The sequence below is a fragment of the Mus caroli genome, unplaced genomic scaffold, assembly GCF_978045245.1.
Source record: "Mus caroli unplaced genomic scaffold, Mus_caroli_1 scaffold_11, whole genome shotgun sequence".
NCBI lineage: Eukaryota > Metazoa > Chordata > Mammalia > Rodentia > Muridae > Mus > Mus caroli.
The window spans coordinates 46,434,238-46,443,621 of NW_028227266.1; the positions used below are offsets into that span (position 1 = coordinate 46,434,238).

The 9,384-nt window shown below is 41.4% G+C and overlaps 1 long non-coding RNA gene across 1 annotated transcript; it reads right to left on the reverse strand.

The window, feature by feature from the left end:
* Nucleotides 1-400: 400 nt before the first annotated feature.
* Nucleotides 401-2,895, reverse strand: LOC147002006 (uncharacterized). The gene is made up of 2 exons (XR_015048948.1): nt 2,610-2,895; nt 401-2,070 (listed from the first exon to the last, which is right to left on the reverse strand). It is a non-coding gene; the product is annotated as an uncharacterized LOC147002006 (long non-coding RNA).
* Between the last annotated feature and the right edge of the window lie 6,489 nt (nt 2,896-9,384).

A 9,384-nucleotide genomic window follows, 5' to 3' on the forward strand; every position in this document is an offset into this window, starting at 1 on the left:
GCCCTGGCATTCCCCTATATTGGGGCATATAAAGTTTGCAAGTCCAATGGGCCTCTCTTTCTTTTTTTATGAGACAAGTCCCACTATGTAGCCCTGACTGACCTGGAACCCACTAATAGACTAGACTGTCCTGGAAGTCATGGGATCCACCTGCCTATGTTGGAATCGAAGGCGTGCACTGCCACACCTGGTTAATTTTATAGTTTAGAATCATTTTGTTTTACTCCTAAGAAATTGATCCAGCATAAAGTAAATGTGAGTTGATGGTAAAGGGAATTGGCAGTTGAGTGACTTGTGGGTTGGGTGACACTATGGTCTTTAGACACAATGAGTTTGGATGATATGATCCAAGGATGCTGTGTTGGCAGTCTACAGCTCTGGAGAAGCCAGCCTTTCAGTGCTCAGATAAACAAAACCACTGATAAAATCATTTGGGAAACTCTCATGCCAGGCAATAGCTTGATTTTTTTTTATTGTCAAAATCCATCATTATTAATAACAGGTCTATGACAAGAGAATTAATTTTTAATGTATGTCTTTTTTTTTCTTACTCTTCTCTCTCCTTTTCCTCTTCTTATTTTTATGATGAGCTGTATACATTGAATTGAGAGCCAGGACTTGTCTCAGGATGGCAGGTGAAAGATCACTCATGTTTTGAGGCAGGCAGATCTCTGAATGTGAGGCCATTCCTGGTCTATGTGGCAAAGTTCCAGGCCAGCTAGGGCTACATAGAGTCTCAGTCTCTCTCTCTCTCTCTCTCTCTCTCTCTCTCTCTCTCTCTCTCTCTCTCTCACACACACACACACACACACACACACACACACACACACACACACACACAGAGATCCCTTACATCCTAATGACAATCCAAAGCCCCCAAACAAAACCAACCAACCAACCAACCAACCAAAAACCTATACCGCATGAAGCCTGTGGGACAGGCAGGGTGGGGATAGCGTTTGCGAGTCTCTTTGAAACCGGCATCAACAGGAAAATGTCTAAACTGTATAGGGATTGCTCTCCGTTTAGGAGCTGTCTGCTGGGCCAGCAAACCACGGAGCCAGCTCGGCAGGCAGTCCTGCTACCTGGAAGACGCTCTATTTCTAAAGCTCTCAGTGTCAGCCCAGAGCAGGCGATAGAATCCCTTAGCTGTTAGTTCCCAATGATGGTTAATGTCGGAACAAACTTCATTCCCCAGTTTTCAGACACCATCAGAGATGCTGGGACAGGAAACGCTAATGAAGCAGAGCCCCGTGCTGCGGAGGCTTTGAAAACCGCCTGTGGTGGAGGCCGGTGGGAAGGAGTTGGGGTAAATAAAGTCATTTCTAAGAACAGAAGATAAAAGGGTATTGCTGGAACAAAGGCGCTGCTGAAAGCAATTACATATTTAAATTCTCTTCACCCTGGGTGGCAGGAAATGTTCATTTTGTCACTTTCTCCGCTGACACGTTAAAATACATAAGTATTTGAATCCTGAGGGGCTCTGATCTCCAGAGATAAAAATAAGGGGCCGGATATCCAAAGGGGGCTCTTTGACACAAGGTGACTGACAGGTAGGACATTTAGAAAACAGCCCTGTCACTCATCTCTCCTCTGTCCACATTGAGGACCGCATATGTCAGCCTCCCAGTCTCTCCACTTGGTTATGCTCACGTCTCGTGCTGAAGTCGCCTCTGCCTCGGTGACTTGTTCTGTCTGGAGACCATTAACTTTCTGACGGCTGCAGCAACGGAGCTGTGGGGGCGGGGCGGTGTTTCTGCGTGTTTGGCTACCTTCAAGAAAATGGCTGCCCCTAATTACAGAAAATGATAGAGAGAGCGGTTGACTGAAATCACTGCAAATGACTGCTTTTTCTCTGAATAGCTTGAAAGTCTAGGTCAGCCTAGCTAATACACTAACAGCATACTTTCCTGCCGACGCCATTTCCATCATGTTTCTCCATGCTTCAGTGCCGAGTGGCGGCTGTACCACCAGGGAAAACAACTCTTTTTTGTTTTCTTCTTGTGGAGACCTCTAAAGATGCATTTATGTGCCGAGTCCATGATTTGTTTTATCGAGTAAGTCATGCACCTGTAGTAAAAAAAATGAGAAAGATGGTTTTGAGTTAGAAAATGATGGCTGTGGCCGCCTAGCAGCCCCCAAGGTATGCATGCGGCTTTTGTGTATCTTCTACCAGACAGTCTGAAACACTTGGACTGCACTTTGTCTAGTTATTTTCAACCTTCCATATATATATATATATATATATATATATATATATATATATATATATGTGTGTGTGTGTGTGTGTGTGTGTGTGTGTGTGTGTGTGTGTTTTGGAGACAAGGGCACCTGTAGCCCAAGCTGGCCTTGGACTCACTAGGATGCTAAGAGTGACTTTGAACTTCCTAAACAGACTGCTGGGACTGCTAGTATGTATTACCGTGCTTGAATTATAGAGTGCTGGGGGTCAAATCCAGGGCTTCATGCATGCCAGGAAAGCACCCTATCAAATGAACTATCTCTGCCCCCAGCCCTCCACATTTAAATTCATCACACAAGTCACTAAGAGTCATTTTGAAAAGCTGATCACTGATTGATACATAGTGCCTTAACTGCTTGTTACTCACCCTGCCAAACCTCTGGGTGGGCTCCTAGATCAGAACCTGTGTCGCAATCTTGTTCTCCTTAGGTAGCGGTATCCTGGGTAGCATTATTCTGGCCAGAGTGTGTGCCAGCTGCCTCTTGAGAGCTACATTGTCTCCAGAAGGCAGGGCTGTGAAGGAGTCCCTCTATCCCTAGAGAAAGTACTATAGAAACATCCCCAGGAGTGCAGCTGTTTCTCTTCACCGTTGCACAAGACAGAAGAGTGGGGGTAGGGGATGGCTATTACAGACCAGTTCAGCTCAACAAGCAAACAATACACATCTACCACAGAATACATGTTCTGAAGACCTGAGTATGCTTCTCAGCACCTACATCAGACTTCTGGGAGCCACCTGTAGCTCCTATCCAAGGGATCTTCACATATGCATACTTTTAAAAAATCATTCAAGGGACTAGAGAGATGGGTCAGAGATTAGGAGTACTGGCTGCTCTTCCAGAGGTCCTGGGCTCAATTCCCAGCAACCACATAGTGGCTCATAACCATCTATGATGAGATCTGGTGCCCTCTTCTGGCCTACAGGCATACATGCAGGCAGAATACATAATAAATCTTTTTTTAAAAATCATTAAAAAAATCTTGTTGTTTATAATCAATAGAAAATAATGTTCACAGTAAATCTCTTACTTGGTGTTCATGTAAATAAGATGTAATGGTACTCAAGAGTCTATATAATTTATATTTTAAGAGTATAAATGCGATATAATTCAGATGAAGGAAGACTATCTGGAGGAGCACTCAATCTACAAATGTGTCCGTGTGGAGACTAGAGAGATGCCTCTAGAGTTAAGAGCATTGTCTGCTCTTCCAGAAGACCTGGGTTCATTTCTCAGCACCACATGGCAGCTCACAACTGTCTCTAACTCCAGTCCCAGGGGATCTAACACATTCTTTGGCCTCTTTGGGCACCACACAGACATGGTAAACAAACGTATCTGTAAGCAGAAAAGCCCACTTACATAAAAATAAAGGTTAAAAAACGTCAAATATGACAACACGGGACAGATTGAGGTGAATGAGGTAATTTGTTTTAGGAAAATTATTAAGGTGATAGCTTTTAGCCCTGACTGGCCTAGAACTCACTGTGTAGACCAGTCTCCCCCAAACTCATATAGCTCTTCCTGGTTTTGCCTTCCAAGTGCTGGAATTAGAGGTGTGTGCCACTATACCTAATTAAAGAAGAGGTGTGTTTTAAGAATAGTTTTTAATACAAATTTAGGGACTGGGAGATGGCTCAGTCCCTGTAGTCTTTGCCTTGTGAACTCTAGGACCTGATTTGATCCTCAGAACCCACATAAGAAAGCTGGGTGCATTGGAGTACACTTGGTTCCCAGACTGGGGAGCAAAGGTGGGCTACATTCCTGGGGGCTCCTCAGCTAGGCAGCCTAGCCTACTCAGTGAGCATGAAGTCAATGAGAAAAGTATATATCAGTAAAGAAGCTAATGTCACCTGAAGATGAGAGAGAGAGAGAGAGAGAGAGAGAGAGAGAATATAACAAGTATAATACAAGAAAAAAAAGAGAGAGAAATAACTCTGCAAGTGAGGGGTGATTTTAATGAGCTCAGAAAAATAACCACGACTCCTCCTTAATCTATTTTAAAGACACATCTACATCCCAAGGGTGGCATCATTAATGTTGCATCTCTTAGGAGCTATCTAGAGAAAGGATGAGAGAAGAGAGCTCAGCACTCTGGTCCCTGGGCTTTCCTTTTTATTCTTGATTCCAGCATTTCCCCTCTTTGATTGTAAACTATCTCAGCAGCCTCCTAATATAGTACGTTTTGGACTTAAGCTAGTTTGCATTGGGTTTCTTTCCCCAATAGTCCCCAATAACAGTGTGTCTTCATGGATGAATCTTTTCATTGCAGACTAAGAATTAGACCATCTACATTCTGCTTCTCGGATTCCACTGCTCAGCTGAGGAAGCTGACAGTTCACATACTCATAGTCTTTGAGCCAGGGAAATCTGTTAGAACAACACCGAACAAGTGTCATGTTCAGTCAAGATGTTCTGACATTCTGGATAGACCATTTGGAAGCTCATTTACTTAAAAAATTATTGTGTTTATTTAGCATGTGCATGCACGCACACACACACACACACACACACACACACACACTCTAACTGCACTCTGTGGGGCACACTTATAATTCCAGCTCTGGTGAGCAGAGTCAAGTGGATTCCTTGGGATGTTTGGTTTACTTCATGAGCTCAAAGCTAATGAGAGACCCTGTCTTAATGAACAAGGGGGGTGACTTCTGAGGAATGGAACCTGGATTTGTCCTCTGCTCACATCTTCCCACCACAAACTGTCTTCTTACTGAGTTTTAATTTTTAAAACACTTCTTTATGTTGTGTATATTGAAGGGTCCTTTTTATCCCATTTTGTTTCCACTAGAAACTAGGCCATAAACTACTTGCTACTCATGCTAAGTGTAAGGGACTTTGCTCCTGCAGATTATCTGCCTGTCTGGATTGCACTGAGGTGAGAAGTTGCAGTTTAGCACCTAATAGTAAAACACCAGGAAGCTAGGTAAAGTAGCCCTTCTTCTATCTCAGCAGGAGGCAGGAATTGCTCATCTCTAAGTTGAATCCTCAGGAAGGGGAGGGAGGCCTGTCTCTGTTCTTTGTTCTCAGCACTTGTATGACTTTCAGAGTATGTGATCACATGGTAAAAAGTTCACTACAAGTTTACACATAAATTCGGGTCATAAATTGAATAAGAGGTTTATAACAGAGAAAGATAGTCACTAGTAGTAATTATCTGGAAAAACATTCATCATTTGTTACTAGCTTACAGATTCATGGAGAGTTAAAAGCTATAAGTTGTCCTTGAAGTTTTATATAGATAAACCCAGTCAATACTTTATTCCTTGTCCTTGCACCTGTGTGTCCTTGCATCCTTAGCTCCTTCTTTATGACATTTGGTTAATGATATTTATGACCCTTTGGAATGTGCTCTAGGGTTTAGAAGTCTGTTTGTTACCTCAGAAGCAACTAAGCCGTTCTGTTATAAAAGGGGCTCGAATGTCTTCATCTGGGTCACCATTCAGAAGTGGTGGTGACCCTACCATGCTGGTTGTTTGCAGAACAAACACTCTTTGTTCTTGCATACTATTTGAGCCTGGGGCCTTTCTTCAGTGATTTTCGAACCCTAACAATATGTATGTATATAAGTATGTGTACCACAGTTCAATGGTATAGATATTAAGAATTCATTCCTTTTTATTGCTAAGTAGGTTCAATTATATAAACATGGCTCAACTTATCCACTCTCTGTTGTGGGTGGGCATTTATGTTTTCTATGAACTAGTAGAAAATTCACTCAATTCACTAAGTAATGTGAACTAAGTTGCTACTAGCAAATCACTTTGTGTGCATGTGTTACATTTCTCTAATCCAGACGGGAGTAGAATTGCTGGGTGAAGGGTAATATTTAATTCTGTGTGTATGTGTGTGCATGTGTTCAAAACTTTCCCAACATGGTTTCTCATAGACATTGTTAGCAAGATGAGAATACATTTTTTTAGTATTGTCAACCATTTTACTTTCAGTTTTCTTCTGGCTGCAAGGTGGCACCTTGCTGCAGCTTTAATTTACAACTTTCTGATAACTGGTAATGTCAGAACAGTTCTCCTGTGCTTATTGGGACATAATGTTTCTTCATGAAGTATTTGCTCTAGTCTTTCACTGATTTGAGAAACTGAGTTCTTTGACACTTCTTTCTATCATAGGCACTGTAGACACAATTCCATTTGCAAATACTTTATCTCTGTCTGTAGCTTGTCTTTTCATGTCTATTTATTTCTGTGAGACAGAATCTTATCATTTAACCCAGGCTGGTCTCAAATTCTTTGTTCATCTGAGGATGACCTTGAACTTCCAAACTGCCTTCCTCTTCTTTCTGAGTTGGGCAGCATGACAGGCATTGGCTAAGATGCCTGGCTTTATGTGGTGCTGGGGATGGTTTTAAAGTAATTCTAGATAACAACCTCGAGGCTTTGCATGTGCTAGGCAAGCACTCTTCCAACTGAGCCATATTTCGAGCCCTTATTCATGTCTATTAGGAAACATACTCTTTACAATCCGATTAAGTCTTAGTTTTCAAAATGGTTTTTGAAATGGTTGGTACTCCTTCTGTCCTAGGTAGCTACCCAAAGCCACAGAGATTTAAAAGGAGAGACAAACCATTCATCTCCTTCTAGTCTCAATATCAAAATAAGACATTTCTATGATCAAAGGGGGAGAGAAGGTTTCCTCCAATAGCAATCCTGTAATATCAGCTGGATATTCTTCAGTTCAATTCATCTCATTACCTGGAGTTAGGGTCACATGCCACAATCTAAGGAATCTGAGACTACACCTAACTTAAGATATGTGAAAGTTGTTAGAATCAAAAATGGAGCTGCTTTGTCAACATTAACCATGAGCAGTAACTGAAGTGGGTGTGGTGGTTTGAATACCAATTGCCCTAGTAGGTTCAGGTATTGAATACTTGGTCACCAGTTGGTGAAGCACTATTTTTTCTTCTTTCTTCTTTTCTCTGCACTGTTAAGATCCATGATACAGGCCTTAAGAGATGGCTCAGTGGTTAAGATCATGTACTAATTTACAGAAGAACCAAGTTTGGTTTCTAGCACCCTTATTGGGCAGCTCACAGTGACTTGTAATTCCAGTTCCAGGGGATCTGATACCTTGCTCTGACCTCTGTGACAACACACAAACACACACACACACACACACACACACACACCACCCCCAGCACATAAACTGATCTTTGAGAAGGTTAGGCTGGTTCTAAAACATGCTTCAAATTGGCAGTTAAGGAGACTAGGCCTAAATCTGTGTTTCCAAGAATTGGACAATTCCAGGCAAGTCCAGACCTCAGAAGCTGCCCTGCCACCTGGCCTGAGGCAAGGAAAATGGGTCAGCAACAGTTTTCAGACCTCCCCAGCAAGTTTCCAGCCCCTACACCCCTACCCCTATTCCTAATGGAATATCCAAAGAGATGGGCCCAACAGATTAACATAGAGGTCATCTACCCCAAAATTCCCTAATGTGCTTTAAATCAGGCCTGATTTTGAATAGGAATGCATGCTGGACTTCTGCAGAATAAAACACTTTTTGCATTTACATACTATTTGAGTCTGGGGTATCATTTTTCAGCAAATCATGGACCCTTACATCTTAAAGATCTGATATACAGTTCTCAGTTTTAATGAGACATATTTAGAATTCAGCCAATTTCATACTAGCCGTAGATCTTTTAAACATATATTTTAAAATTGAATCAGCTAGAGAAATTTCCTTTTATTGGCTGAGATTTTATAGTAAATGGCTATTGATTTTTGCTATTGACTTTTCATCTATTGGGACTATTATATTGTGTTTCTCTTTAGTTCTCTTAGCACAATGAATTGGAGATTGATTTGAGTTATTAATCTAACGTTGTACTCCTGAAACAACCTTCATCTTGTCATTGCTTATACATGTTACTAGACTTGATTTGTTTAGTTTTTGTAGTTATTGACAAGACAGTGTAGACTATGGTTTTCTTGTCTTATAACAAGGTCTACAGTTTTATCAGTAGGTAGCATGTGAGGCATTTGGCCTGTTTGGCTGCTTGGCCACTCTGCAATCGCATCAATTGGCAATAAGTTGTCTACTCTACCCTAAGACTGCCCCCCCCCCCCGTGTGTGTGTGTGTGTATGTGTGTGTGTGTGTCCTAGTTTGAGTTTTATTGCTGTGAAGAGACACCATGACAACAGCAACTCTTATAAAGGAAAACATTTAATTGGGGCTGGCTTACAGTTTCAGAGGTTTAATCATGGGACATGCAGGCAGGTATGGTGCTGGAGAAAGATCTGAGAGTTCTACATCTTGATTCACAGGCAGCAGAAGTGGCTGTGAGCCACACTGGGTGGAACTTGAGTATAAGATACCTCAAAGTCCACCCCCATAGTGACCCGCTTCCTCCAGGAAGGCCATGTCTAATCCAACAAGGCCATACTTCCTAATAGTGTCACTCCCTATGGGCCAAGCATTCAAAAACATGAGTCTATGGGGGACATTCCTATTCAAACCAGCACAATATGTATATATATTAACAAAAATGTAATTAATGTCATAGTCTTGGGAGATTTCAAAGACTCAATACAACTGACTACATAAAAAGTTGAATAAACTTGATAGAAAAAAATCATTAAAATGGTGAAGGAGGGATTCAATCACTCAACCTTATGTAGAGACAGAAGGGGCAACTTGCATATTTTTCTATTTCATTCTGACTTTCTTGTTTTCTGATTTATATATTTGGAGGGGGATAATTCAACTTCTTGGGTGTGGGAGAGGGTTTTTTTTTGTTTTTGTTTTTGTTTTTTTAAAGGATATTTTCAGTAATCTTTATGCAGAGATGCATCTAAAACCATTGGTAAGTTTTGGTGGCAGGTCCTCATTAATGACAAGACTGTATGAGTATTTCTTGACAGCTCTTTGGTTTAGCTTTCGTTTAAGAATCTCTTCTTAAAGGCCATTGTCCCATAACTCTGTCTTAACTTGTAAAGGAGAGATATTTATATCTGGCTAAGAGCTACCAGAAGGGCAAAAACAAATGAATTGACGAGAGCAAGACAAGATAAGTGTCTTGCATTGCGTTTGGATGAAGACAGTAAGAACACAGCACTAATGTGTTAAAAACACACATGTTTTGACAAACTGACAACACAATTGTTGAAGAA